The sequence below is a fragment of the Panthera leo genome, chromosome D1, assembly GCF_018350215.1.
Source record: "Panthera leo isolate Ple1 chromosome D1, P.leo_Ple1_pat1.1, whole genome shotgun sequence".
NCBI classification, from domain to species: Eukaryota; Metazoa; Chordata; class Mammalia; order Carnivora; family Felidae; genus Panthera; species Panthera leo.
The window spans coordinates 45,641,677-45,669,655 of record NC_056688.1 but is presented as its reverse complement, the minus strand read 5'-3'; the positions used below and the strand labels follow the sequence as shown (position 1 = coordinate 45,669,655).

The window sequence follows — 27,979 nt, the reverse complement described above, 5'->3', positions numbered from 1 at the left end:
TACAAGTTTTACGTGTATTATTGCATTTATCTCACACAACAGCGTGAGAAACCTGATGTTTTGAGAGGTTAAGCAATTTATTCAAGATCACACAGTGAGTGGCAGAGGACTCAGACACATGTCTGCCTGGCCTAAAAGTTTATGTGCACGGTATTACTCTTACAGAGGAAACTGCTTGACACATTGCCTAGTCCGTAGTTAGAGATGACCCTCTGGTGATCTGGACTTCTTATTCCTAGCCCTGGCATCCCTGCCTCAGCTCGCTTCAAGCACTGTCTCCTTTGAGAACCCTTGGAAGAAGCCCCTTCCCTGGCAGGAGCTTTTCCTGTCAACAGCTTTTCTTTCTGCATGGAACTCCTCAAAGGTATTTTCCAAAAAAGAAAGCCAGGGGAATCACATTTCAGTCTGAAAGTGGAAAGAAAACAAAGACCATGACTTAGAGCTAAGTCTGAATGGCCTGGAGCCCCTCAGCCTCCCTCTCACATAGTGGTTTACACAGTCGCCAGTCTGCTCCTGGTGACAGGCACGGCATGTTTGTCTTTGTTGCAGAAAACACTTCCCTGAGGGAGTTCCAGGCAGAGGGCTCTCCACCCTGTGATAGGCAGAGCATTTAGGAGAGGAGCAGAAGATGAGGGCATGTGAATTGTACCTTCCACTGACCTAAAGGGCAGGGCCTCTAGGCTCTGGCCTGAGTGCTTGGGAAGCTTCCTCTGTCCACTCTCTGAGTGGGGAAGATGCAGCCACTTTAGAGCTGTGACAAATGTGACTTCGGCAGGCCACTGGGCAGTTGGAGGGCTCTCTATTTGCATCTAATGAGAGGCTGGGTTCTAATTAACTCCTGTGATGTGTTAATTTTCCAACCTGACGTTTTCTGCTCTAATAGATTCTTGTAATGGTTTCTAAATTAAAGGCTGCATTTAAAGACAAGGGTTTAGGTTAAAACCCACCACCTAGGGGGGTGGGGGGCCGTAAACATCCTTTCCCTCCTAAGGAAAGCCTCTCATTTGCAGGTCTTTGCTAACCCAATTAAGTGTTGAAGTAGCCACCCCAGAGCCTGCTTTTTATTTCCTGAGAAACAATCCAACTAATCCATATTCAGTAGCTTCCAAGAGAAGTCTTATTCCAACCACTCATGAAGAAACCAGCTTCTTTGAATATGGACAGAACATTTAGAACTCACAAAGAGCAGTCTTGATAGAAAATGCAAGAAAATGGTTCATTATTATCCTGTTCAGTTTTTGAGGGGAAAATTCACTGGGACCAAAACCTCATAAGGACAGGGACTTGACTGTGGAACAACAGAAGCATGGGGACAAGCCAGGCCAGATCCCATCAGTTGGTATATAGTCTGGGTGCTACATCTTCCTCTGCACCCAAACCAGTTATGAAACAAAGTCATGTGTACTGAGTAAAGAAGAAAGGAGCACTAATCTTGCTCAAAGTTGAGGAATCACAGACCCCAAGAGATTAAGTAACGGCTCCTAAGTGGCAGACCCCAAAGTGTCTTCTTATCACTTGCACCACTAGCCAGCATTGAAGAATGAAGTCAGCAGAGAGCTCTTGCATGTGAAGGAATCAGAACCCTGTTGTTCCTCCTACCAACAGAAGATGGTATATAGGACATTTGTATCCATTCATGGAGATGGTTTAACGTACAGATGGGCAACCACAAACCTGTGCAGGAGGCAAAAAAATAATGCAAACACACTTTGTACCTCTACAACCTCGTTACATTTCAGTATTTGTTAGTCAAACCATTAGCAAATGTTTAGTGATAGGTTATTGTGGACCTGTCACTGAGCTGCATTATGGGAGGTATGGAGACATGTAAAAGGTGGTCCATGCCCTTAGTGAAACCTGTTTATAGTTAAGTGCTTTTTCTTGAGCTCCATTACTCATTGGTATTGGTTTTGGTTTGGCTTGGTTTTTCTCTCTTTCACAGTCCTCTGAGGTCAGAGGCTGTGTCTTCTTCACCGCTGTGTTTCTGAACAGCAAAGGAGAACACTACCTGACCCATTCAAAGCACTTAATAGATGCCTGTTGAATAAGTAAAGGAATGGTTCAGGCTATATGTGCTCTAATTCTTTAGAAAAAGAAAGCCTTCATTATGTTCTGGGTGTAGGAGACCATCAAAATGCAACTTAACTGGTTCCAGAATGATGGTCAAGTCTATTCTATAGGCCACTCCTAACAAGACAGCTTTCAGCTTTCAGAACTCAGATGTTATGCCAACCACTTACCTTCCTTTTCTGTTTTACTGTGCTGATTCTTAAACATTTTAAGGTAGAAAAATGCCTTGGCTAGAATTTTTGTTTGGTTCAGAAGCTTGTTTCTAAACTTCATGAATCAGCCCAAGATATTTTCTTGTCAACATTCATTGGCTAGTTGACCAGTGATCTCATTATTATCAATTGAAGTCATTAGGAATCATAAATCCAGGTGTATCCAGACAAAGAGTTATAAGTCAGGAGATCACCTGTGAGTAGTAAGTTTGTAGAAAATTTGAAATGTGAGTCTAGCTATGAGGAGTGTATGAGTTTCTAAGAGAGCCGGGGAAGCATGGAAAGAAAGCACGTGTAACGATATTCTCATGCACAGCCCTCTCATCTGTTGATACAGGTGAGAAAAGAACAGAAATGATGCTAAATAATGAAAAAGGGTGAACTAGCCACCTGCTGTGGATAAGCATGAACTAGACTAGACAAAATCTTAGAGTGATTTTAAAACATAGCCTCAAATTCAACATTCCTCCCATTGAAGGGCAGTTTATATTTCCTCCCCTTGAATTTTGGAAAGCTTGTGCCTTCTTCAACCAATTGAATACAGTGTAAGTGACACCAGGTGACTTCCAAAACTATGTCATAAAAGGCCATGCAGCCTGTACCTTATTTACTGGGAAATTCATTCTGGAGCTCTGAACAGCCTTTTAAGTAGTCGCTACCTTGAGACCACTCTGCAGATTTTCTAGCTGATGGTCCCAGATGAGCCTGACCTTCAGCTATACCGGGCTAAGTGCCAGAAGTATGAAAGAATAAACCATCTTGGAAGTAGATTCCATGGTTCCAGTGGTTCCTACCTCCAGCTGTTTGAGTCATCTCAACCCAGACATTTTGAGGCATAGAAGAACCATTCTTACCGTGGTTCTTCCAAATTCCTGACACACAAAATCCATGATGGTTATTGTTTTATGTCTCTCTTAGTTCACTTGGGATGCCATAGCACAGTACCACACACTGGCTGGCTTAGAAACAGAAATTTATTTCTAACAGCTCTGGATGCTAAGAGCTCCAAGCAGGACACCAGCAGGTTATGGATCTAGTAAGGGCACATTTCCTGGTTCATAGATGTCTGTCTCTTTGTTATGTCCTCCCACAGAAGAAGGGATGAGGGAACTCTCTGCGGTCTCTTTTATGAGTGCTCCACTCTCGGGGTGCCTGGGTGACTCAGTTGGTTGAGCGTCCAACGTTGGCTTAGGTCATGATCTTGCGGCTCATGAGCTCGGGCCCCATGTCAGGCTTGCTTCTGTCAGCTCAGAGCCTGCTTTGAATCCTCTGTCCCTCTCTCTCTCTGTTTCTCCCCTCCTTGCAGTCTGTCTCTCTCTTTCTCTCAAAAATAAATAAACATTAAAAAATAATTTTATAAAGGCTCCACTCCCATGACCTAATCACCTCCCAAAGCTCTTACTTCCAAAGGGGGAGGTGACTGAGCTAGAAAAAGAATAAATGTTACCCAAAGATGGATAAAGGGACCTTATATTGTCTCTTAGGGAGAAGAATAGCATGTTTTCAATTGCATGAGGGGCAATTGGGTTCTGTTAACTGGAAACATGATTTTGTTGTTGTCTTCACTTAAAAGGTAAGTATCATTTTAAAAAGCATGTATGAGGGACACCTGAGTGGCGCAGTCGGTTCTGTGTCGGGCTCTTAATCTCAGCTCAGGTCATGATCTCACAGTTTGTGAGCTCAAGCCCCTCATTGCCTCTGTGCTGATGGTGCAGAGCCTGCTTGGGATTCTGTCTCTCGTTCTCGCTGCCCTTCCCCTGCTTGTGCAACACACACTCTCTGTCTCAAAATAGATAAATAAACTTAAAAAAATTTTTTTAAGTGTATATGAATGCCAAGTTGACAAGGAGTAGGCTCTGGTAGCTCTGTACTGTCAATTTAGCTATGTTGGAACTCGCTTGCCAGAATTCCCTTCCCTATGTGGTTCCAGATCAGCATTGGCCACAAGAGAAATTGGCACAAGGCTGGGGAGGTGGATGTGAAGCCATGTTTTATACTCTGACAGTGAGAGTTGGGCGCCAGGCACAGTGGTGGTTCATCCACATTGAATGTGCTGGCTCACTTGTCGGCAGGGTCCGCGCTCAGACCTGTATGAGCTCCTCCTTCAGCTTCTCTGAGTCTTGGTCCAGGTGCATGAGTAGCTCCGTAGTTAAGGGCTCTAGCTTCTACAGGTCACCTGTATCAAGAGAAGAGATGTTTAGACAGAGTTGGGATCCAGTTTGTGTGTTCTGATTTGCCCTTGACTTCCCGAACTCTGTGTCTAGCTTTCCTTCTTGATCCTGGGGCTGTCTGATCTATACTGACTTTGGGTCCAACACCAGGCACAGAGGCAATGCCTGGCATAGAATACTTCACTAGTTTCCACAGTTTTATAGGGGGGAATCCTTGTTATAAATTCTTTATTCTACCTTACTCATAGTGACTCTTCCTCTCTGAGCACATCCTGACGATATATCCCATCAAAAATATTCATAGGATGTTAGCTCTGGAAGCTGCCGTAGAGTTCATTTGGTCCACTCCTCATTTTATAAATGGGGAAACTGAGGCCCACAAATGTGACTTGCCCAAATGGCACATACATAATCAGAGCTTAAATCAGTTTGCTAACCTGCTCTGTGACCTAAGTATTTGGCAGATTTCTCTTTGAATTAATGGAAGTGTGACTGGCCTGCATGCACCAGGTCTTATTATCTACAGCAAGCACTTAATTGAGCCCCTTCTGTCAGGCACTTTGTGAGGTGTTTTGCACAGATTACCTCATTTAATCCACATGCCCTCTAGAATATATCCTAAATTTGAATCACTTTGCTCTCTATCTCCACCACCACAAACTGTCCAGCCCTCATCAGCTGTCACTTGGGCACCTGTCTCCTGACAGGCATCTCTCCACCATTGCTCACTGACAATCTCTCCTCTACACAACAAACGGGGAAATTTTCAAACCAGCTTCCACAGATCATGTCTTCTCTGAAATTGCTGGAAACTCATCAGTGGTCTCCTGTTGCTGTTAGAACAAAATTTATGAGGGAGGCCTACAAAGTCTTATATGAGGTCTGGCCATCTTCCCTCACCTCTGGTCACACCCCCTGCCTTGCTCACCACACTCCAGCTACATTGACTTTCTCTCTTTTCCTAAAACATGCCCATATGGTTCTTACTGTAAGGTCTCTAGTTTCTCCTCTGCATAGAATGCCATCATCATTCTCCCCCATCTTCTCTGGGCCGCTCCTTCCTGACAAATGTCATTTTCTCTGAGACATCTGCTCCAACACTCACATCTCATCCTTCCCTCCCATCACATACTCCTTAGCCCTGTTTTATTTCCTTCATGGCACTTATTGGTGCCTGTCATTGTCTGGGTTACTCGCTTATCTGTCAATTTTCTCTTTCTCCTAACTGGAAAGAGTTTCCACAAGTACAGGGAGGGTCTTAACTGTCTGATTCACTAATATACCCCTGGTGCCTAGCAGGTACTCAGTAAATATTTGTTCAGTGAACAAAACTGTATAGTACCTACTGTTATTCTCCCTGTTTTACAGGTGAGGAAACAGAGTCCCGAGAAGGCTGAATTCCAACTTGGGGAGGCAATGAAGCTGTGTAAAGTAGGATGCATAATGGTTAAAAGCTCAGGCTGTGGAATCAGGCGGACCTGTCTTGGAATTCAGCAAAATGTAGCATAGGATGTTAGAACTACAAAGAACCTTTGATAATCAGCTAGTTCCTTGCCTAATCATTATAGTAAAGTTAATCAGCCAATAACTATTTATTGAGTCCTTATAGTATGCATTGCTAAGGTAACTGAAGTAACTCCCCCAAACAGGGAAGACATTAAAGATCACTCATTTATCCCATCCTGGGAATTTCCAAATGCCTGCATTTTTCTGATTTCCCTTTTAGTAGCCCTCGATTTTTTAGGTTCAAAATTTGACTGAATTTTAGGGCTTCCTGCCTTGTTTTTCTCTATTATCCCTTTTGACTACAGTAATCCATACCTGGGGTTTCATTTCTGTTCTAAAACAAGAAGAAGGGACACATTTTAAGAAAACAGTTTTGAGGGGCGCCTGGTTGGCTCAGTTGGTTAAACGTCCGACTTCAGCTCAGGTCGTGATCTTGCAGTTTGTGGGTTCAAGCCCTACATCGGGCTCTGTGCTGACAGCTCAGAGCCTGGAGCCTGCTACGGATTCTGTGTCTCCCTCTCTCTCTGCCCCTCCCTCGCTCGCTCTGTCTCTCTCAAAAATAAAAAAATAAATGTTACAAAAAGAAAACAGTTTTCAGACCCATGAAAACAAACAGTAGCATCTGTTACATGGTTTCTGGAAGGAACCTTTCAGGTCATTTTCTGCAGGACCCCACTTAACAGACAGAGAAGCTGAGACCCAATTGGTGGAGATGACTTCCCCAAGACAGAGTGAGAACTAGATATCCTTTCCCCTGCCTCCAGGACTGTTCCCAGCACATGAGAGTGTCTTCCCTTCACCTCCTCGCTAGGCAAACCTGCATTGTTGTGGGTAAAAAGGAGCAGACCCATTAATCAGACCTGAGGGTTCAGCCTGCTTATACAGACGGCGAGGTGATAGATTGCTCAGTAAAACTGGGCCCTTCTGCTTTCTCAGTTATACTGCCACATATGACCACTTGCACTAAGGATGACGGGATCTGCCCTGCCTGCCCGCCCTTCAGAGTGGCCAGTCCCTCCTCTGCTCCAGCCATCCTGTTTCTCCTTCCTTCTTGTCCAAACATTGCTTTCAGAGGAGTTGTATTGAATGACTTTCCCATTTCTGCTTCTGTGCTGTTAAAGCCTCCCTCGAGGCATGAGCCAAGACATCCTTGCTAATGAAACATTATAATTCCAACATCTGAATTCCAGCATCAGCATGAAGCCAGGGCAATGGGAGTTATGTGGCTTAGAGAATGTCAGAACTGGAAGACACTCTTAGAGACCAAAGAATCTACCTCATCACCTCATTGGCAGATACATGTGATTACAGAGAGAAAAGGAAATGTTAAGTGACTCTCCACTTTGGTACTGCTAGCTAGACACAGAATAAGACTAGAAGTCAGGCCTTCTGACTTCACAGATCAGTATTTATATGAATCATCTTTTGGCATGTAGAACACAAAAACACAGTGAGCCCCCAGGAAAGGGTGTTGAATGACTGACAATATCTTCTAGCAAGGAAATTAGGAAATTCTGTTTCCTTCTTAGAATTAAGCCCTAGCACAATAACTCTCTACAGGGAAAACAGAAGCAGTAACAAAATTTCTTTATCATCCTAGCGCTTATGTGAGAATGAGATCCATATATGAAGGTCCTTATCATCGGCCTTAGAAAATTTTCTTGGCTTTCTTTCACCTGTTTGTTGTGGCATTGAGTTAAAACTTGCCAGTGTTGTACTACTTAAACCCAAGAAGTCACCACTCCTCATTCTAGAGGTAAGTTTTCTGTGCCTCTTAGTAAGTGTGATGCATTGGTGAAACTCCAGGGGCATAATTCATTTTATATTCTAGGTAAATAGTGCCCCCTACAGTTGTACAATATATGGTTTTTTACACTGTGGTGGAGCAGCAAATATGGACAGTCCATAACTTACAATGGTTCAGCTCATGAGTTTTTGACTTTACAAGGTGCACAAACAATATACACTCAGTAGAGGGGCGCCTGGGTGGCTCAGTTGGTTGAACGTCCGACTTGGACTCAGGTCATGATCTCGTAGTTCATGGGTTGGAGCCCCGCGTCAGGCTCTGTGCTGATAGCTCAGAGCCTGGAGCCCGCTTCAGATTCTGTGTCTCCTTCTCTCTCTGCCTTTCCTCTGCTTATGTTCTGTCTCTCTCTCTCTCTCAAAAATAAAATAAACATTAAAAAAAATACACACTCAGTAGAAACCGTACTTCGAACTTTGAGTTTTGATCTTTTTCAGGCTAACACTGTGGGGGATGATCCTGTCTCGTGATGCTGGGCAGTGGCAGCAAGGCACGGCTCTTGGCAGCCACATAATCACAAGGGTGAACAATCCATACGCTTACAACCATTCTATTTTTCACACAGTACAGTATTCAGTCAATTACGTGAGATATTCAGCACTTTATTATAAAATCACAGTAGGCTTTGTGTTAGACGATTTTGCCCAATGGTAAGCTAATATAAGTATTCTGAGCACACTGAAGGTAGGCAAGGCTAAGTCATGATGTTCAATAGATTAAATACATTTTTACTTAACAATATTTTCAACTTTTGATGGGTGTATCGGCATGTAACTCCATCACGAATCAAGGAAGATCTGTAATAGTGAAAGTGCTTTACACACACTAAGTTAAGTGATACTCTAAAAGGTAAGGACTATTGTTATGTCTATTTATCAGTGATAAAGACAAAGAATTGGAGGGAATAAGGTATGTGCCCAAGACTACAGTACAGGACAGAGTTAGTTAGGAGTATTTAAAATAGACCTGCAAATAGCACAAGAACAAGCAAATTAGAGCCAGAAGGATTTGATTGGAACTTCATGCCAGACAGTTTGCTAGGTATGTGATGCTGACCAACTCAGTCTCTTGAGCCTTAGTGTTCATACCTTTAAAATAGGATAATAGAAATTATGGAAGACATTGTTGGTTATTGAGCCAGTATCTTCCCCCAACCCTATGTGCCCAATCCAGACTTTTCTTCCTTCCTAACAATAATGTATCAGGATATCAAGTGCCTCATAAAAAGATGAGCTCTTCCCTAATCTTAGGGCATGAGGTAAATTTTCCCCTTGCAAGTGATTGCATTAGGAATGGGTATATGACATAATTCTAGCTAATGGGATGGATGTAGGAGTGTGCGGGGTAGGTAGGGAAGGCTCATCCCTTGGGACATTTTCCCTAACTTTCAGAAAGGAAATGGAGAAAAATCTGCCTTTTCTTTTTTTAAAAAATTTTTAAGTGTTTATTCATTTTTGAGATAGAGAGACAGAGTGTGAGTGGGGGAGGGACAGAGCCTCCAAAGCAAGCTCCAGCCTCCAAACTGTCAGCACTGAGCTCAATGCAAGGCTTGAACACACTAGGTGTGAGATCATGACCTGAGCTGAAGTCAGACACTTAACCAACTGAGCCACCCGGGCACCCCCAATTCTGCCTTTTCTTACTCCAGCTTGTGGATGTTGTATGAGGACATGATAACTGGAAGTGTTCCTGCCATCCCTCATAACCAAAAGTGTAAGCCAAATACTGAAGATGAATGTATGATTAGTTTTTATATGTCAACTCGATTGGGCCATAGGGCACTTAGATGTTTTGCTAAACATTATTCTGAGTGTTTCTGTCAGGACTTTTGGATGTGTTTAACATTTAAATCAATAGATTGTGTAAAGCAGATTGCTCTCCCTAATGTGGGTGGGCCTCATCCAATCAGTTGAAGACCTAAATAGAATAAAAAGGCCAACCATCCCCTGGAATGGGGAGATTCCTCCTGCTTTACTGCCTTCAAGCTGGGACACTGTTTTGTTTCTGCCTTTGGGCTCTAACTGAACTATTGGTTCTTCGTGGGTTTTGAGCCTTCCAGCCTTCAGACTGACACTACATCATCAGCTCTCCTAGGTTACCAGCTTACTGGCTTACCCTGAAGATCTTGGGACTAGTCAGCCTCCATACCCAAGTTGTTATAATAAATCCCTTTAAATATACGTGTGTACATAGGTATGTGTATATATATGTATGTATGTATATGTATATATGCCTGTGTGTGTGTATATATATATATATACCCTACTGGTTCTGTTTTTCTGAGGAACCCTGACCAATACAATGAGTGAGCAGAGAGATGGAAAGAACATGGGTTCTTGCAGATACGATTGAGCTACTGAATTAATCAACCCCTTGATCTTTATGTCTAAACATGGGGTTAAGTGAGATAATACATTTTTTCTTCTTGTTTAAGTCACTTTCAGTTGAACTTGCTAGTTCTTGCACTTAGAGGCATCATAACTGACCCAACAATCATACCAGTAGGATTTTTGTGAAATTCAATGGTGGTCAGTAAATATTACTAGTCTTCTCAGCATCTAAGTTCTAGTGCAAGACTGTCTCCTTAATAATGATAATCCCTTAAGTGGTATAGTTTTCTGTTGGTCACAGAATGCTTCCATAGGCATTCTTCCTAATAGACTGTGAATTTTGCGAAGATTGAGGCATGTTTGATTTATCTCTAGTGCTAGGTCCTAGCATAGGTGTTGAACGTTTCTTAGGCTGTATCTTTTAATGAATTAGTTCTTCCTTAATGCTCACTTGGAAGTAATTACGTAAGAAGCAGGCAAAGTAAACTTGACACAATTCTAGATGTGTGCCTAATAGTGTAGCTGTTGGTTTTAGACAGCTCGGTTTGGTTCTGTGATTGGCAAACCTTATGTTGACAGTGACGTGCTTATATAGTAACTACTATTATGTAAGTTACTTACTACTACTGTGCTAAGTTGAAGATATCATTAACTTAACAATCCATCATGTGGACATGGGCATTCCCTGACTGTTAGGATTGCTACTGAAGACAAAACTGGATTGCTTGGAATGTCTTGGGTAACCCAGGGCTCTAGGAAGAGCAATAGAAAATGCTAGATGTGATTCTAAAAAGTAAACACAAATTTTAAAGAATTTTAAAGATAGCCATCACCAAGCTGCCTCTGCCTGTTGGAGGATATGTTTATACACTACCAACCAGAAACAACAAAGGGAGAGAGGAGGAGGATCCCTATGAGAGATAATACTATATATATGTTGGGGTAATGGGATGTGGAATGGAAGGAGGTTATCAAGGGAAAGGAAGCCCAGGACTTCTGTATCTTTGGGCTACTTCCAAGAGGAAGAGCTTTTCTAGGGAACATTCAACTCTTTCCCATGACTCTTCTGTAGACTTCATGGATAAAGGAATCCTTGACCAAGGAAGCCTTCTTTAGTCAGCAAGCCTATGAGGAAGACATTAATGATATTTCAATAGCTGTTCCCTAATTTAACCTCTAGAGATTATAGAATCTAGAAGGCCAGGTTTATGGCTCAGGAAATTACATTTTTCCATCAAGTACCCCAGGTGATGAGGTTGGTAATTGTTCAGACCCTACCTTGAATATTATGGTATGGGGACATCTGAGCTAGGCAGCATATTTTGAGGAGACCCCTGGCAGGTAATTACTATGGCATAAAATATCTCTGTCAGGCTTTATTTGTGAGGACAGGCATGTAGGTGGGAGAAGGTGAGTCTAGAGAGCATGATGCTTGGGTCTTCTCTTCAGAAGGTCCTCATGGTCCCCTCTGCCCCAATAAGGACCTTAACCCTGAACAAAGGACTTGCACAATGTCAGGTCTGCTTCTAACCCCTTTTCTGTGAGAATTAGTAAAGTGATCGCCTCTAGGTGGACACTACCTGTGGGGTTCATGGCTTGGTGAGAGAAAGAAGGCTGGATTTTAGCCCTGCTTACACACAGTGGGGCACATCTGAACGCTGTATAATCTTCTTAACCACACAGGATGACCTTGCATTATGCAAGACACTTCTATTAGTTCTCACCAAGTGAAGATCATAATAATCTGAGGATTAATAAAAAAAAATAGCTTTTTGGGGCTCACAAGAGAGCCCTAAATGAACACCATCCTTTTCTCCATCAGGCTCAAAACAAGCTGTATAAATAAATAAGGCAAGAATATGACCTTTATTAGTGAGAGAGGCCAGGCTGATCAGATGCTACAACTCTAGTGCAGAAAAATAGCTTCCTTTTTTTTCACTGGCTAATGTATACCAGATGCTAAACTGACACTATTTCTACCCCCCCGCCAAAAAAAAAACTTTAGGGTATAAATATTATGGTCCCCTTTCTGTGGATGAGGAAACAGAGTTAGTAAGTTGGAGGACAATCCAAACCCAGGCCTGACTTGACCCAAAACTTCTAGCTTCTTACTTGGCAATGCCACTTCTGGAGAACCAGCTGGAACTTCTACAACCTAAAACCCAACTTAGTCAACCAACCATCCTTAGGAGATTTCCAGAGCTACCCTCTGCAGAGCTTTTTTGTTTCCCTAAAGTTCTCCTTTGACACAAGCCAGAAAGCCCTGGCTCTTCCAGAAGATGCAGAAATGTGTTAAGGCCTCAAGCCCTCCAATTCCAGGTCATTCTTCATTGCCCCTGGGAGCACTAGGTCTAATGCCAGCACGGATGTACTATTTTGAAACTGGATGCATTTCTCAGAAAAGGCAGGCATAGTGCCATTTCAAGGATATATTTTGTATCATCACACAGGTCCTTGGTCCCACAGAGCAGTATCACTGGGATCTGCTGCCTACTTATAAGTCTTTGTTTAGCTACTTGAGCATGTTGGGAAAACCACATTCATAGACCTGGAGGGCTATGTTGCTCCCATGGCTTCCATCATTTACAGATATGTCTTCCCATGGGATAGTTGGAAGCAGAGCCTGAGATGAGTTGTGTTCAAGTGATTTATGGAATATTTTCAAGGAGAAACCACACAGGACAGGGAAAGGGGGCCGAACAAGAATTTGGCTTCAGCTCGATCCCGTGGGGAACTCTGAACAACAAATTGCATGACAGCGTTAGTGTCGCCTTAAGGTTAGGAGGCCTGGCTTTTTATACCTCCACGACAGCCAGTTATTGGCCACTAGCTGTGGAGGCCGCATGCATGTGTGTGCGTGCACGTAGCCTCCTGGTCAAGGTGACTCCCTCTTAGCCAGGGGCAATTCTCCAGAGAAGGGGGTAGCTATGCATTGTATTAGCCAACTTCCCAGCAGCTAAGGGAAACTGCTTGGTGCACTGGCTGGTAAAGGGATCTGGGCAGGGCACCAACACCAGTTCTGAATCACAAGACACAAAAATCATTTGAATCTGAGTATTGGTTCATTAATCTCAGAGTTCCCAGAGATTATGCCTCATTCTGTGTTTCTCTCTACACGTGTAATTGGTGAGTAAACCAAGGCAAAAACCACATAATAAAATAGTCTTACACTTCCAAGTAGCTGTGACCAAAGATGATGTTCAGGCAGCAGTCACCCTATTTCCACACTCAGCCAGCCTGTTGAAATATGTAACTGTTACTGCTGCAGCATAAATTCCATTTATGGAATGAACAATACTGCATATAGTTCAGTCTTACAGTCTTACAGTATGACCAATAGGTGGCACCAGAAACACCCACACTTATTCTAAATAATTTATGTATTATGTATGTATTTGCTAAAATTTCAGTTCCACTCTACTTAGGTTTTCCATGTTGAAAAGGCACTCACAGCACTAAATCCAAACCTAACTTGGTAACTTGCAGTTTCCCATTTGCTATTTGACCTCTTGCTTGTAAGGTTGAGTGTGAAAAAAAAATAGGGTGATAGGGCCAGTGAATTCAGAAAGAAAACATCTATTCATTAGCAAAAGGAAGGAAAAAAGACTGGAGCCCTGCATCCTTTTCCTTCAAGGTCTCTTGAGTGTATAAATGCTGAAGATTATTAGGAAATATTTGAATAACAGGATAAAAAAGTCAAGGATACTGCCTCCAAAACATGAACTTTATTCCCCGCTGAAAACAGACTTGGATGGCAACCAAGTTGTTCAAGGATTGCCCAGGCCAGTATCTGACCACAAGGTTGCACTCAGGGAAAGGCCTCTAGCCTCTAGCATTGACCGTTTGCAAGTTAGTTTCTTTCGAAGTTTGGACTTTATTGTTGGTGGGAGGAAGTGAACAGGGGGAGGGGGTGCTGCATCTTCCTTTTTTTTTTTGTTTTTTCAACAACCCAGCATTGGGCTCTTTTCCTATGTAAGGTGATTCCAAGGAGCAAAAGGATGGGGGGAATATTCTGAACTGAGCAGTAAAGCCACAATACACTGAACCGAGCATTAGGCTGCTCTCATTATTTGATCTCCATCCGTGTTAAAAAATGAGGATACTGAGTCTCCCAAAGGTCATGAAGGTCTAGTCAGGACCTCAATCCAGTTCCTCTGACCACAAGGCCAAACTAAATCTAGATGTGCAGTGAGCTCACCCTGCAAATTTGGACAAACCATTCACCTTACTGGGGCTTCTATTTTACGTATAACAGAGGACGCTGGTCTGCATGGCCCCAGCACACCTTCCCGCTAGAAATCTCTCTTCTGAACAGTACGTGTAGAGTGCAGTGTCTTGTGTACTGATCGGGACTGGAGGTGTGGCTTGGCACCACGGCCAGTAGGAAGGGAGGGTAAAGCTCACTTTGATAGTGTTCCAAAGTGGAAGGTGACACGGCTATTATACAATGTGTTAAACAGTCTCGTCCTTGTATTTTGGGGGCAAAAGTAAATACCAGGTCCTGATTAGCCTTTCCTATACCTGTCGTCAGCTTGTGATACTGTAAACATTGTGCCTCTGGGAGCTTTCCTTTCCAAATGAAATGATCCCAGGGTTTGGAATGCCTCTTCTGCCATGCATGCCACAAATTATTTTCACTGCCCTTCTCTGAACCTTTACTATTTTTGCTCTGCCTTTTGACAGCAAGACTGATTAAAGGGAGATTTTTTTTTTAAATTTTACTTAAAGCATTCTTCAAAAGGACTCTTCAAGGATACGTATGGATTCCTTGCTTATATACATCTCCATTATGGGAATAGGAAAAGTCAGGAATGGAGAAGAAAAGAAACTAACCTGAATTGACTGCCTATAATGTGTCAGGCTCTCTACTGTGTCCATTTGAAAACTTATCTCTCTGCATCCTCGCAGATGGGAGGCTGTGTGGTATAATGGTTATGTGCCCACGCGTTTGAGCCAGACAGACCTAGCTTCTCGTCAGGGCCCTGGCACTGCTTTGCCATGCACTTCTGGGCAGTCTGTGTAACCTTTCAAAGCTTTGGCTTCCTCAGTGAGACAACACACCTAGGCTAGGATTAGTCCAAAGTCAGTGCTCCATCAATGTTAGCCAACACCACTACCACCACCGCAAAAGGCAGATCTTGTCTATTTCACACTAGATCAAAAACAAAACCAAATAAAAATAAAATCTAAGGTTCTAAGAAGTTAAATAAAAGTGTTTTTAAACCCATATTGATCTGACCTTATTATGGATATCTGTTGCTTCTTTTTCCCAACACCCCTCCTTACCCACAGAACCATCCTGCTCCCATCCCACGTTGTTTCTCTAGAACAAACCCAAATAGTGGCCAAAGAGTGACCTCTGGAGCCAAATGGCTTGGTTCAAATCTCACCTCTACCACTTATTAGCTGTGTCACTTTGGACAGATTCCTTAACCTTTCTGTGCCTTAATAATTTTGTCTATCATATGGGGATGATAAAATTTATTATAAAGATTAAAGAAGCTAGTACAGGGGTGCATGGGTGGCTCAGTCGGTTGAACGTCCAACTCTTGACTCCACCTCAGGTCATGATCTCACGGTTCGTGGGTTCGAGCCCAGCCTTGGGCTATGTGCTGATAGCACAGAGCCTGCTTGGGATTTTCTCTCTCCCTCTCTCTGCCCCTCCCCTGCTCATGCTCTCTTTCTCTCTCAAAATAAATAAATACAACTTAAAAGAAGCTAGTACAAATGAAATGCTTCTAGCAGTGCATCACACTGTAAGTACTCAGTAAGTATAAAATATTACTATTATTCTTACCTTGTCTGCCTTCTAGGCGTGGGCACATGATTCAGATCCAGCCAATCAGACTGTCGTCTCTTCTTGTTTACCAAGACGGGTCTAGGGCAAGGTCAGCGCAATTTTTCTGTAAGGAGCAGAAAGTCAATATTTTCGCTTTTGTGGGCCAATATGGTCTCTGTCACCACTACTCTGCTTCTACTATTGTAAAGGAAAATAGACATAAACAATACATAAATGAATGGGTGCAGTGTGTCCAATAAAACTGAAATTTATGGACACTAAAATTTGAATTTCATATAATTTCCAGGCATTACCAAATATTATCCTTCCTTTGTGCTTTTTTTCCCCCCAACCGTTTAAAAAGGACAAAACCAGGGGTGCCTGGGTGGCTCAGTCAGTTGGGTGTCTGACTTTTGGTTTTGGCTCTGGTCATGATCTCACAGTCGTGTGATAGAGCCCTGCATCGGGCTCTGTGCTGACTGTGCGGAGCCTGCTTGGGACTCTCTCTCTCTCCCTCTCTCTCAAACATAATAAATAAACTTAAAAAAAAATGACAAAATCATTTTTAGCTTGCATCCTGTCCAAAAGCAAGAGGTAGGTTTGATTTGGCCTGTGGGTCACAGTTTGTTTACTCCTGGTCTAAGAAAGGGGCATGTTGACCCACAAAAGGCCAAAGTCCTGCCATGAGATTTAATATGCCAGCACCGGAAGAGAACGTGTGCCTCTTCCTTTTGGGTGGTGATTTCCATGGCCGTCTTCCTTCCCACACGGAGAGATGCTGTTTGTGACAGGAGAGAATAAGGCCAACAGTAAAAAGAATTAGAGCCATGCAGAAGCAGCTAAGAGATAGAGAAAAAGAACCCCGAGAACCTCCTTTGAGCCTCCAGATCTAGCCACGCCTACTAATTCCATGAGCCAGTAAATTCCTTTTATTTTTCTTCTAATCTACTTTGGGTCAGGTTTTGTTCATGTACACTGAGGGAGTTCTGATAGAGACACATGGGCTTGTTGTCCTCACACTGTGCAATAGTGCCTTACAAAATAATTAAGAAAAAGGCAATAATAATATTAGTGTGTATTCTGTACCCATCATGTGCCAGACAGCTTGGTAAGTGCTTTCACCAGTGATCCCTCCGTTACTTCTTACTACACCCCTCTAAGGTTGGCGTTATTATCCTCATCTTACCGAGGACACAGACACATTTGATGGCAGTAGATTGCTTGTTCAGATCCAATGATTGAAGTGGAATGGAACGGTTTGAAGGGATTTTTAAGGGATTTGAAGGATTTTAAGAAATGGATGGTTCAGGTCTCTTTTCTCACCCACTTCACTCCCCAGGAAAGAATGATGGAAGAGTGAACTTTGTCAGGGCACGCTTAATCCCTTTTCTGGGAAAGAGAGCATGTACTGATCAGGAATCCCCACTGTTCCCTCTGGCCATTCTGGGCAGTGGGGAGTGGCGGTCCTGGAGTTCTTGCCCAGCTGCCCGGCCGAGAGGATGAGCAGCTGAGACACACTGATGAACAGCCTGGGTTAATCCAGGCTGCAGCTTACAACTCCCTTGCAGGACCGATCCAGGATTTCCTTCAGAAGTATCACTTCACAGCAGCTGGCTGGCTTGACTTTGCCAACTGCTTGACCCCTGGCTACACAGGAAGCTTCAGCAGGTAGGACTTGGCCTGCCTGAGGAGCAGACACACCCTGAGCTCCTTAGGACAGAACAGAAAGGCTTGCACAAACAGGGTTTGCATGATACAGGATGAGAAAGGAGCCAGGGAAAATAATCCTTCACATCCATTAACCCTCACCTTGGTACATTAGCCTTTTGAGTTTTGGATTGAGGACAAAGAACTGCCATATTAATAGTGACTACTTATTGGACAACTACTGTATCTCTTTCCATTTCTTATTAAAATAGCTTCCATTGTTTTCTAAGCAATCACTGTGTGCCAGGCACTTTATGTTATTCTTAATCATCTTAACACCCCTACAAGTAGACATGAAATAGTATCTACTATTTTATGGACAAGGTAACTGAGACGACTAGAAGTTAAAAAAATGGTGAGCACTAGGAAGTCAGGGGAACTTGCACCTTGTCTGTCTCTATTTCACCTCCCTGCCAAAGGGGATGAGGGATTAAATGAGAAGAAAGGGGTAATGCGTTTCCAGCCTTCAGTAGTTGGTCAGGATGCGTCAAGTCACCCGAAATAGAAATGGGACTTGAGGCCTGAATCCTTCCTCAGGTTCTGGCACTTTCTGAAGGCCGGGATTATTGTTATTTTTGTGTTTACCTGATGTACCCTCAGCATAATTCATACTTGGCCCTGGGCAGGGGCACAAAGAATGTTTGTTGAATGAATGAGTACATGAGTCCAAGTGTCTGCTTTCTGTAAAACATTAAATGGCTGAGGGGATGCTGGCTTGGTGAGGTCCTCTCTTTGTTTAAGTTGCTTTTGAGAACTCTAAGAAGTTGTGTGAACTCTTAGGGGCATCTACATAACCATTTAGTGCAGTGGAGTAGAATTTACCCAATTTCACAGGTCATTTTATAGGCAGTGATTTACCTAATGACCCCGAGGGGGCCTACGAGTGTCAATGCATCTTTTGAAAACACCTCCTCCTGGATTGCTGAGGAATAGCTTGAAGCAGGAAAAGGGAAAGGGTCTAATTCCACAAACTTTCTGCATGCCTTTTTTTTTTTTTTTTGCTGAACTTTGACCAGGCAGTGATCAAGTGCTAGATGCTGAAAAAGTTAAGCAGAGACCTCTAGAAGGCAAGTATTTCAAATGGGGAAAGAGGGCAAAGGAGGGAAAATTGGGCAAAAAGGTAAAAAATTGGAAATTTGGCTTTTTTCCGCCTGGCAGGCAGGCCCTGAACCAAATTCCCCTTTGCCTGCTCTTTGGGGCAAGGCTGAGTTAGCAAGCTATAAATTCCACTCGTCTAAGTGTGAGGAATGTGGAGATGAATGTGGGGAAGTCTTCGTTCCAGAGGAAAGGGCATGATAGTAGGCCAGCTGGAGATGGAAGACAGAACATATCCCAAGTGTGAGCCAACGGAGATTTGAAATTAGAATCTGGGCTCAACCTGCATCTAGGTTTTAAGAACTTTGTAAATGGATACGGCTGTCAAGTAGTTGGAGGAAATTTTCTAGAGACCTGAAGTGACACAGCATTGATTGACCAAGAAAAATTATCAGCACAGTTATCTGACCATTTGAGTCAATGTATCTTCTTGGCAAAGAAAAGCATTTGTACAGGGAACTATCAGCTGGAGGAGAAGGGCAACAAGAGGAGAGCCCTGCGAAGGTGAGCAGGAGGAGGTCAGCTGGTGCCCAGAGAAGCCCATCTGGCTTTGCCATCAAAGGCAGCTTGATGGAAACGGGTTGTCCAAACAACGTGCCAAATTTCCGGTGGGTTATGGATGATGCCCTCCCATAGAACTCATGGCCCATGGATCCAGGCCTGGAGCTTACTTTGGACCTTGCTCTGGAGGATCATTTTTATTGGGAAGTGTGGTTTGGAATGTAAAACTGTTGAAGGCTGTATCTTTGAAGATCAGTGTTTGCTGGCATAAACTAAGGCGCTCTGGGTTCTTGGATATTTAAACAACTGCCTATTTCCTTACCACGATTAGACTAGGTATAAACAATGACTATGTGGGAGCTAGAAATTCAAGGATGATGACCCTCTTAAGGTTTGCTTTGAGTGGAAGGATTTAAGACTGTACTCTTTTCACATGAACTCACCCAGTCATAGGGTGGGCAAATAGCAGAAAAGGTATTGCATTAGTGGCTGGAAAGTGAGGACTGTGGACCAACTCTACCGTTTAATGTGTGAAGTTGGGCAAGCCATTTCACCTCTTATGTCTCATTTTCCTTACTTTTAGCATGGAGATAATACTGTCTTCTTTTCTTCCCACAGAAGTTCTTGTCAAAGTGAAATAAAGTAATAAGTGACCAATGCTTTTTTAAATATAAAAATCAATTCAATTGCATTATATGAAAAAGGCCTGAGAATCTGCCTTTAAATCCCAGTTCTGTGATTTACCACCTGTATAATCTTGGACATGCTTCTTAGCTGTCAGTGCCTGCATGTCCTGATCTCTACCTCTCTCAAAAAGTTGTTGTGGAGGGGCACTTGTGTGGCTCAGTTGGTTAAGCTCTTGATTTCGTCTCCGTCCTGATCTCACAGTTCATGAGATCAGGCCCCATCTCAGGCTCTACGCTGACAGTGCAGAGCCTGCTTAGGATTCTCCCTCTCCCTCTCTGCCTCTCCCCTGCTCATGTGCACGCAAGTGCTCTGTCTCTCACTCTCTCAAAATAAATAAGTAAAAAAACACAAAAGTTGTTGTGGAGATAGAATAGTGTATATAAAGCACCTGGCATATAGATGTGGCTTAAAAAATAATATTGGCTGTGATTCTGACTCATATCAAGCAAGATATACATGTTAAGTTCTTAGACTAGTACTTAACCTGGTATACAGTAAGTTCTGATTATATTATCACTGTCCTTAATGTTTCTACCAGATCTGAAAAAAAAATTTATAAACAGAATTTCTCTTGCCTCTCGAGAGAACAGCTGAGTAAAACACAAGTAAATCCCCTCTATGCAGAGCAACCTGGCCTTTATTGGACCTAGAGCTTTTCCCACCATCTCCAGAAATCCTGTTCCACACGAGTTTTTATTTTATTCAAATGGGAACAATGAATGGACTAAGCCACTAGCGGTATTTAATGCATAGGAAAAACCCAAACCGGGGATAGGCCTTGGACATGATTTCTCAGCAATAACCTAGTGGCAACCACAGCCGCACAAGAACAATGTTCTGCCAGAAACCTCAAAGCCAGGGTGGTGTCCTTCCACCAACTCACCACAAGAGATTGTACCAGAGCAGTGGGGTAGAAGGAGCCCATATTTTAAAAATTACAGGACAAAGAAACCCAAGTCCAAAATACTCATAGGCAGAATGTATAATAATCTCATAACATCCATAACTGCTAAGGGAGAGCTAACTACACCAGCACGCTTTATGTGGTAAAACAAAAAGAAAACGGTAGGGAAACAAAATTGGTTAAGCTTGCTAGAAAGCTAATAAAACACAGAGATATTTCTTTTTCTAGCCCAAGGGTCTAATGGTTACATCTAATTTTTTTTCCTGCCCATTACATCTTTTTGGAGGCAGTTCTATTTTTATGTTTAATGAGTTTCTGAAAACGTACATGAAAAGTTTAATATATGAAAATCAAGCAATAGCCTCACATGCTTTGTGAGGAATTTTACCCTCAAGAGCTAAAAACAAACAAAAAAAGTGATAAAAGTCCCCAGTATATGTTATAAATGTTTTAATCTTGGATTAAAAATAGAAGCCTGAATGTTATATGATATATGTGATTATTAAAAATGTTCAAACAGAAACATTAAATACAGACAATAAAATTTCTTATCTAATATAATTTTGTACTTCAAATTCTGCTCTTAGCCTATTTGAAATGACATTTTGTAGACATAAGATACTGATTTCATGTTAGGAAGGAGGACTTTTTTTTGAAGCTTATTTATTTATTTTGAGGGGGGCAGAGGGGCAGAGAGAAAGGGAGAGAGAGAATCCCAAGTAGTCTCCACACCAGCGTGGAGCCCTTCGCGGGGCTTGATCTCACAGCTGCAAGATCATGACCTAAGCCGAAATCAAGAGTCTGACACTTAACCAACTGAACACCCAGGCGCCCCAGGAAGGACTTTCCGATGGTAAATTTTCACAGGCTTGGGCAGGGTATTTTGCATTGGAGTGAACAGTCTAATAAGTGGATTATGAGGCTATCAGTTTTCTGCCAAATTTCTATCTTGGATTAAGATGGTGAAATGATCACACAAGTAAATCTTGTTTCTTCTACCTTCCAAAGCTCTTAAAATAGCATAAATGATGATAAAAAGGAATTAGGGTGGGCAAATGTAGCAAAAAGAAAAAAATTTTTTAAATCCAGGACACTCAGTAATTTGGATTTCAAGTAAACAAAGAATAATTTTTTAGTAAATTATTGGAATATTTTGGGCTTACTGTATTTTATCTGGCAGCCACAAAAAGAATAAATCCATAACCCTGTACCATTAATGGAGGATAACTATGAAGAATTTTTGGATTGTATCAGATTGGATTTGTCCTACATTTCTACTTCTAGGTTTTTACCCAATAGAAATGAAAACATATCTCCATAGAAACACCTGCACAACAATATTCACATCAGCTTTATTTGTAATATTCAAAATCTCAAAACAACCAAATGCTCATCAGCAAGCAGTCTTATAGATAAACAATTTGCATTTCTAACAAGTTCCCAGGTTTTGCTGATGCTGCTGGTTCAGGCACTATAACTGGAGAACTACCATTCCAGAGAAATCTATAAAAAATAGATTGGATCAGAGAGAAAGATAAAAAATTAAAAGAAACTCCCAGCTCAGAGTCAGGGTGACTATAAGTCAAGAGTGGTAGGGAGTCCTGTGATAGTTAATTATCAGGATAACTAATCACAAGATAATTAATTTCAGACCAGCATTCAGAGTAGCAAAGCCAGTCATGTCTCTGACCCCACCATCACCACCACCACTGAGTAGCCAGTAGCAGCAGCAGCCTTAGTCCCTCAAATAAAACCCCAAGAAATATCTCTTCAAATAATGTGAACTTTCTACCTGGAGAGGGATAATGATGAGTGGGGGCTAGAGGGCTAAGAGAGATAAATCAAAACTTCCAAAATGGATTTAGAAGGAGTGAAATATGTAAGGCATCTTTGCTGAGGTGAAAAATTCATTGAAGTCCAATGATGCCTGTCAATGAGGGCAGGAGGTAAGAGTGGAGAGGGGTAGGTGTCTTCAGCCTGCCTGTCTTTCCCATGTCCAAGTCACTAGAGTGGAGTCTCTCGGTCAAGGCCCTACCCACTTGAATCAAGATCACAGCCACCTTTCTTTTTAGGGGAGAGCCCTGTTGGGGGAAATAAGCCCCAGCAGCTGCAGAGGGAGCCCACGCCAGCACCCCAAATCATAAAAATATGAACAGACAGTGAGGGATTGCCAGGCATTTGGGGATCTCCAGAGATTAAGAAGGAGTAAGAAGAACAAATGATCAGAGGAAGCAGAGATAACTCAGGGAGCAGAGGAGAACTTGAAGGAAATACGAATTTGTGTAAGTTGGAGATATTTGAGAGGCTATCCCATGCATGTTTTAACAAAAATACAATCACAATCTAAGACTGCCAAAGAAATGTAACAGAAACTCAACGTAGCTGAGCACTGTGTCTCTTACTGTTTTTCTCTTGTTTTCTTTGTAAATAATAACGGCTAAATGCAATAAAATATGCACAAAAACTGTGAAATAGGAAAAGATGTGACCCTGCCAAAGCAGAGCTGTGGGTTGGCAGGTGGTGCAGCCATGGGATACCTCAAATTGCTCATTAAACTGCAAGTGGAGGAAATTCCACACTCTGTGTGGGAAAGGCATTTTAGGGGTGGCATGTATAATGTGCGAAAATCCAGTTGTATAAAACTTGAATATGTGAAAGTTAAGGACCATCTGTGTCCACATTCCACTTGGCTTTCCCCAGAGCTTAGTAATATAAATCTTTCAGCTTAAATTCAAGGTCACCATAACGATAACTAATATCTATATATCACTTTACCACCTAATTTACAAAACACTTTTATTGATTATTCTACTTAATCCTTAGCCTAGGAGGCAGCATATATCCCTATTCTATCCTTGAGGGAACAGTGACAGCCAGCAATTTGTATCTTCCTTCCAGGAAATACAGAGACTGGTCAGAAATGCAATTTTGCAAATTGTTTCCCAAAGGGTGTTCTGCAAATTGTTGATCCTATAGCACAATGATTCTCAGACTCTAGTGAGCTTCAGAATTGCCTGGATAGCTAGTAAAAAACATACAGATTGCCCCTTCCTTCCTGACCCTACCCCAACCCCCACTCCCTGCCACCAGTTTCTGATTCTGCAGGTCAGGGGTGGAGCCTGAGAATTTGCATTTCCCAAGTGATACTGCTGCTAATCCAGGGCACACACTTCGAGAACCACTACCATAAGATATTTTCTGAAGAAGGCATCCCATGGTCAAATTCAGAGGTATTCACTGTGTAATAGAATACAAAATAGCTTTGACTCTGAAAGGAAAGAGTAGGAAAAAGGGTAACTGTACTAAAATAATAGGATTGTGAATAATTTTTATCTAAAAGTTCTTTTCAAATGTCATGAGTGTCCCGCCTTCTAAACTAAAATGGAGGGGAAGGATATAGTGTCCTGAAAAATAAGATGAAACATCATCTACAAATCTTGATGAAATATTCTTAATGGTTTGGGAGAAAGTTTATGATGAATGATGTGATCTTAACCATAGACTTTAAAATAGATCTCTCTCTCTCTCTCTCTCTGTGTGTGTGTGTGTGTGTGTGTGTGAGAAAGAGAGAGAGAGAGAGAGGCAGAAAGAGGGAGAGAGAGAGAAAAACAGTGATTATCTTTGGATTTTGAGCACATACATAATCTTAGTGTCTTCTTTGTATTTGCTACAGTATGTATATTTTATTTACACAGTCAAGAAAATAAATCTGTAAATTTTTTTTAAAGGTGCTTAGAGTTGGTAGGAATCTCAATTTAAAAAGATCCCCATGGTTGTTTTTTTTTAAGACCACCTTTAAAATTCTACCTCTTTTGTTTAAGCATTCTTTCTGATAAAACTACGCATTTTGTATAACGTAGTTCATACAAAAGACAATTTGGGGCTATTTACTAGTGGAAAAACATCAACTGGGATCAAATTACCACAGAACATCACATAGAGGCTGTAGGGAAGACAAGTCTAAACTAGACTGATCTTTTCTTTTTTCTTGTTTCCCATAATTAATTTCTCCTTACCAATTGCTCATATGTGTTTTACCCAACTATGTTTGAAAAGTGCCCCAAAGTTATAGGCCAATTTCTGATATTCATGTGTAACAGAGAATGTCTATTAATTTCAGTGAAAGAGTGGTAAACCCATATCTATTGTGAGATCCTGACTGGAAAAAACACATATTCAGAGAGTGTACTCCTGTGGGACCAACTTCACTACTGGGAAAATAGTCCTCTGGGAGAAAGAACAAACCATGAGTTCAAGATTAGCTGAATTTAAAAACATTTCCCAGGTAGACTTGATAATTTTTGTTTGTTTGTTTGGTTTTTTGCTATGTGTAGCTTACATCAGACTGGAGCTGGTTAAGATGACTACTAATGGTTCTTATTTCTGTAGTATGTTCATGAAAACACCCCTTCATAATTTCAGTGAATGCATATGTTGCATATTGTTAAGTGCCCAATTTTGTCAGAGCTACAGAAAGTTCCCTTCTATGAAAGAGCTTCCCTCTAAGGTGGCAGAAGAGATGAAGACAGATGAAGGACAGTATAAATGAGTGGCTCAGTGAAGTTAGCCCACTAAACAAGGGCAGGAGCTATATCCCAGTCATCTCCAAACCCCCCTGAACACTACTCTACCACATATCTATCAGGGTGTTTGGCAGTTTAGTAATTCCTAACAGATTTTAAAATCTCCTCAATTAAGATGAATTTTTGTTTAAACAAGTCTTCAGTAAGGAGGCATTTCTTTTTTTCCTTATTTCTCCTCCTGCTTCCAGCCCTCAGTACATTTACTGTTCCACCATGAGCTAGTGAGGGAAACAGACAAGAGGAAGCATTTCCTCTTAGGGAAGTATGGTAGCTCGGATGCTGTTGGCCACAAGAGAAAAGCCCACTCAAGTAGACATAAAAAAAAAAAAAAATTGCATATATCTCACAAGATAAGAAGCACAGATAAGGATGAGTTCTAGGTGTATCAGTTATAGGTTCCTTCAAAGGACAAGGTTTCTTCATCTGGCACCTATCCATCTCCATCCTCAAGTGGGTAGCCAAATGGCTGCTGCGGTTCAGGAGGCACTCCCAGATACAGACATAGTGCAGGGCAGGGAGGGGCAAACTGTGACCCATGGGCCAAATCCAGACTATCACCTGATTTTATAAGTTAGGTTTTCTTTTTAATTTTCTTATGTTTATGTTTGAGAGTGAGAGAGACAGAGTGCAAGTTGGGGAGGGGCAGAGAGATGGGGAGACACAGAAAACTGAAGCAGGTTCCAAGCTCTGAGCTGTAAGCACAAAGCTCTATGCGGGGCTCTGACTCACCAACTAGGAGATCATGACCTGAGCTGAAGTCTGACACTCAACCGACGAGGCCACCTAGGTGCCCCCTTTAAAAAACATTTTTTTTAATGTTTATTTATTTTTGAGACAGAGACAGATTTTGAGCAGGGAAGGGAGAGAGAGAGTGAGACACAGAATCTGAAGCAGGCTCCAGGCTCTGAGCTGTCAGCACAGAGCCCTAGGTGGCGCTTGAACTCACGAACTGTGAGATCATGACCTGAACCGAAATCGGATGCTTAACTCACTGAGCCACCCAGGCACCCCATGAGTTAGGTTTTATGGGGACACATCTATACGAGTTCCTTTACATAACATCTGTGGCTGCTTCCGCTCTATAACAGAAGAATTGAGTAGTTGCAACAGAGAATTTGAAAAGTTCTTAGAAAGCCAGGCCAGGCCAGGCAACAGCCAGACTACTACTGCTCATCATTCACATATCCAGTCCTGTGTCTAATGAGCCATCCATCTATCCACCCACCCACCGACCCATGCTTCCACAAACACTCACGGGATGCCACCTCTCTGCGTGGATACTTACAGCTGAGGGGCATGTGCACGTGCACAACACACACACATAGCACTATTTTAAGAGAAAGAGAAAGATCTCAGACACTTGCTTCTCAGAAACTTGCTTCTGAACCGCTTGACCCTTAACATTTCTTTCTTTTTATTTATTTTTATTTTAGAGAGAGAGAAAAAGCATGAGCTGGGCAGAGGGGTAGAGGGAGATAAAGAGAATCTTAAGCAGGCTCCGTGCCCAGTGTGGAGTCCCATACAGGGCTCAATCCCACAACCCTGGGATCATGACCTGAGTTGAAATCAAGAGTTGGACACTCAATCCGTTGAGCCACCCAGGCTCCCCGACCCTTAACATCTCTAAACCCCTGTTTCTTTTTGCTGCCAATCCTTGGACTAATTCTCTGACCTGTCCTCCTCCTTCTGGCTGAAAGTGTCTTCTTCATGGGGCTCCCTTGCTTACCGAGTCTGATTCTTTAACAGGCTGAGACTGTGAGGGTGTAAGGCATGGGGAAGAGAGGGAGGGAGCATCGAGTGGCATCACAGAGGGTCTCCTATGAGCCATGTGCTGATCCAGGCACCCTGCATGCTTCCTAGCTTCACATCTGAAGGCAGTTGCAGGCAGGCATGAGGAACACTGGCAAGCAGCTGAGGAAGGAGGTATAGAAGGATGCTCTCATTAATAGTTATTAGGGAGAGATTGTTTCTCCAATTTGTTTAACAATTACCTGGGATCTTTGCATACTCGGGCTCCTGCTAAACCAGATATGCTTCCTAGCCCTTCTGTTTCCTGGTCTCTCTGAGGTCTTGGAAAATTAAAATTAGAGTGAAACGAGAGATGGCTCTGAATAAATGTTCCATTCCAGGTGACTTATTGTTTTTTTCTTAAGTTTATTTATTTAGAGAGAGGAAGAGAGAGCAGGGGAGAGGCAGAGAGAGAGAGAGAGAATCCCCAGCAAGCTCCGCTCTGTCAGCACAGAGCCCAACTCGGGGCTTGAACTCACTAACTGTAAGATCATGACCTGAGCCAAAACCAAGAGTGAGGCTCATAACCAACTGAGCCACCCACACTCTCCTCTAAGTGACTTATTCTTTTTTTTTTAATGCTTATTTATTTTTGACAGGGAGAGAGAGACAGAGTGTAAATGGGAGAGGGGCAGAGAGAGAGGGAGACACAGAATCCGAAGCAGACTCCAGGCTCTGAGCTGTCAGCACAGCTCGGGGCACAGCACACATGGGGCTCGAACTCACAGATTGCGAGATCATGACCTGAGCCGAAGTCGGATGCTCAACCAACTGAGCCACCCAGGCACCCCTTAGGTGACTTATTCTTAAAAGGACCTTGCACAAAATGTTAACAATACTCA

General features: G+C 42.4%; 2 long non-coding RNA genes across 3 annotated transcripts in view; one reads left to right on the top strand and one right to left on the bottom strand.

The window, feature by feature from the left end:
- LOC122199794 overlaps positions 1–27,979 on the top strand; it is a 47,171-nt gene that overhangs the window by 2,473 nt on the left and 16,719 nt on the right. The window lies entirely within an intron of this gene.
- LOC122199792 lies at positions 4,143–27,115 on the bottom strand. Of its 2 annotated transcripts, XR_006193629.1 has the most exons (4): positions 27,022–27,115; positions 15,891–15,996; positions 13,263–13,330; positions 4,143–4,458 (listed from the first exon to the last, which is right to left on the bottom strand). It is a non-coding gene; the product is annotated as an uncharacterized LOC122199792 (long non-coding RNA). The 2 variants fall into 2 exon arrangements; XR_006193628.1 differs by lacking the exon at positions 13,263–13,330.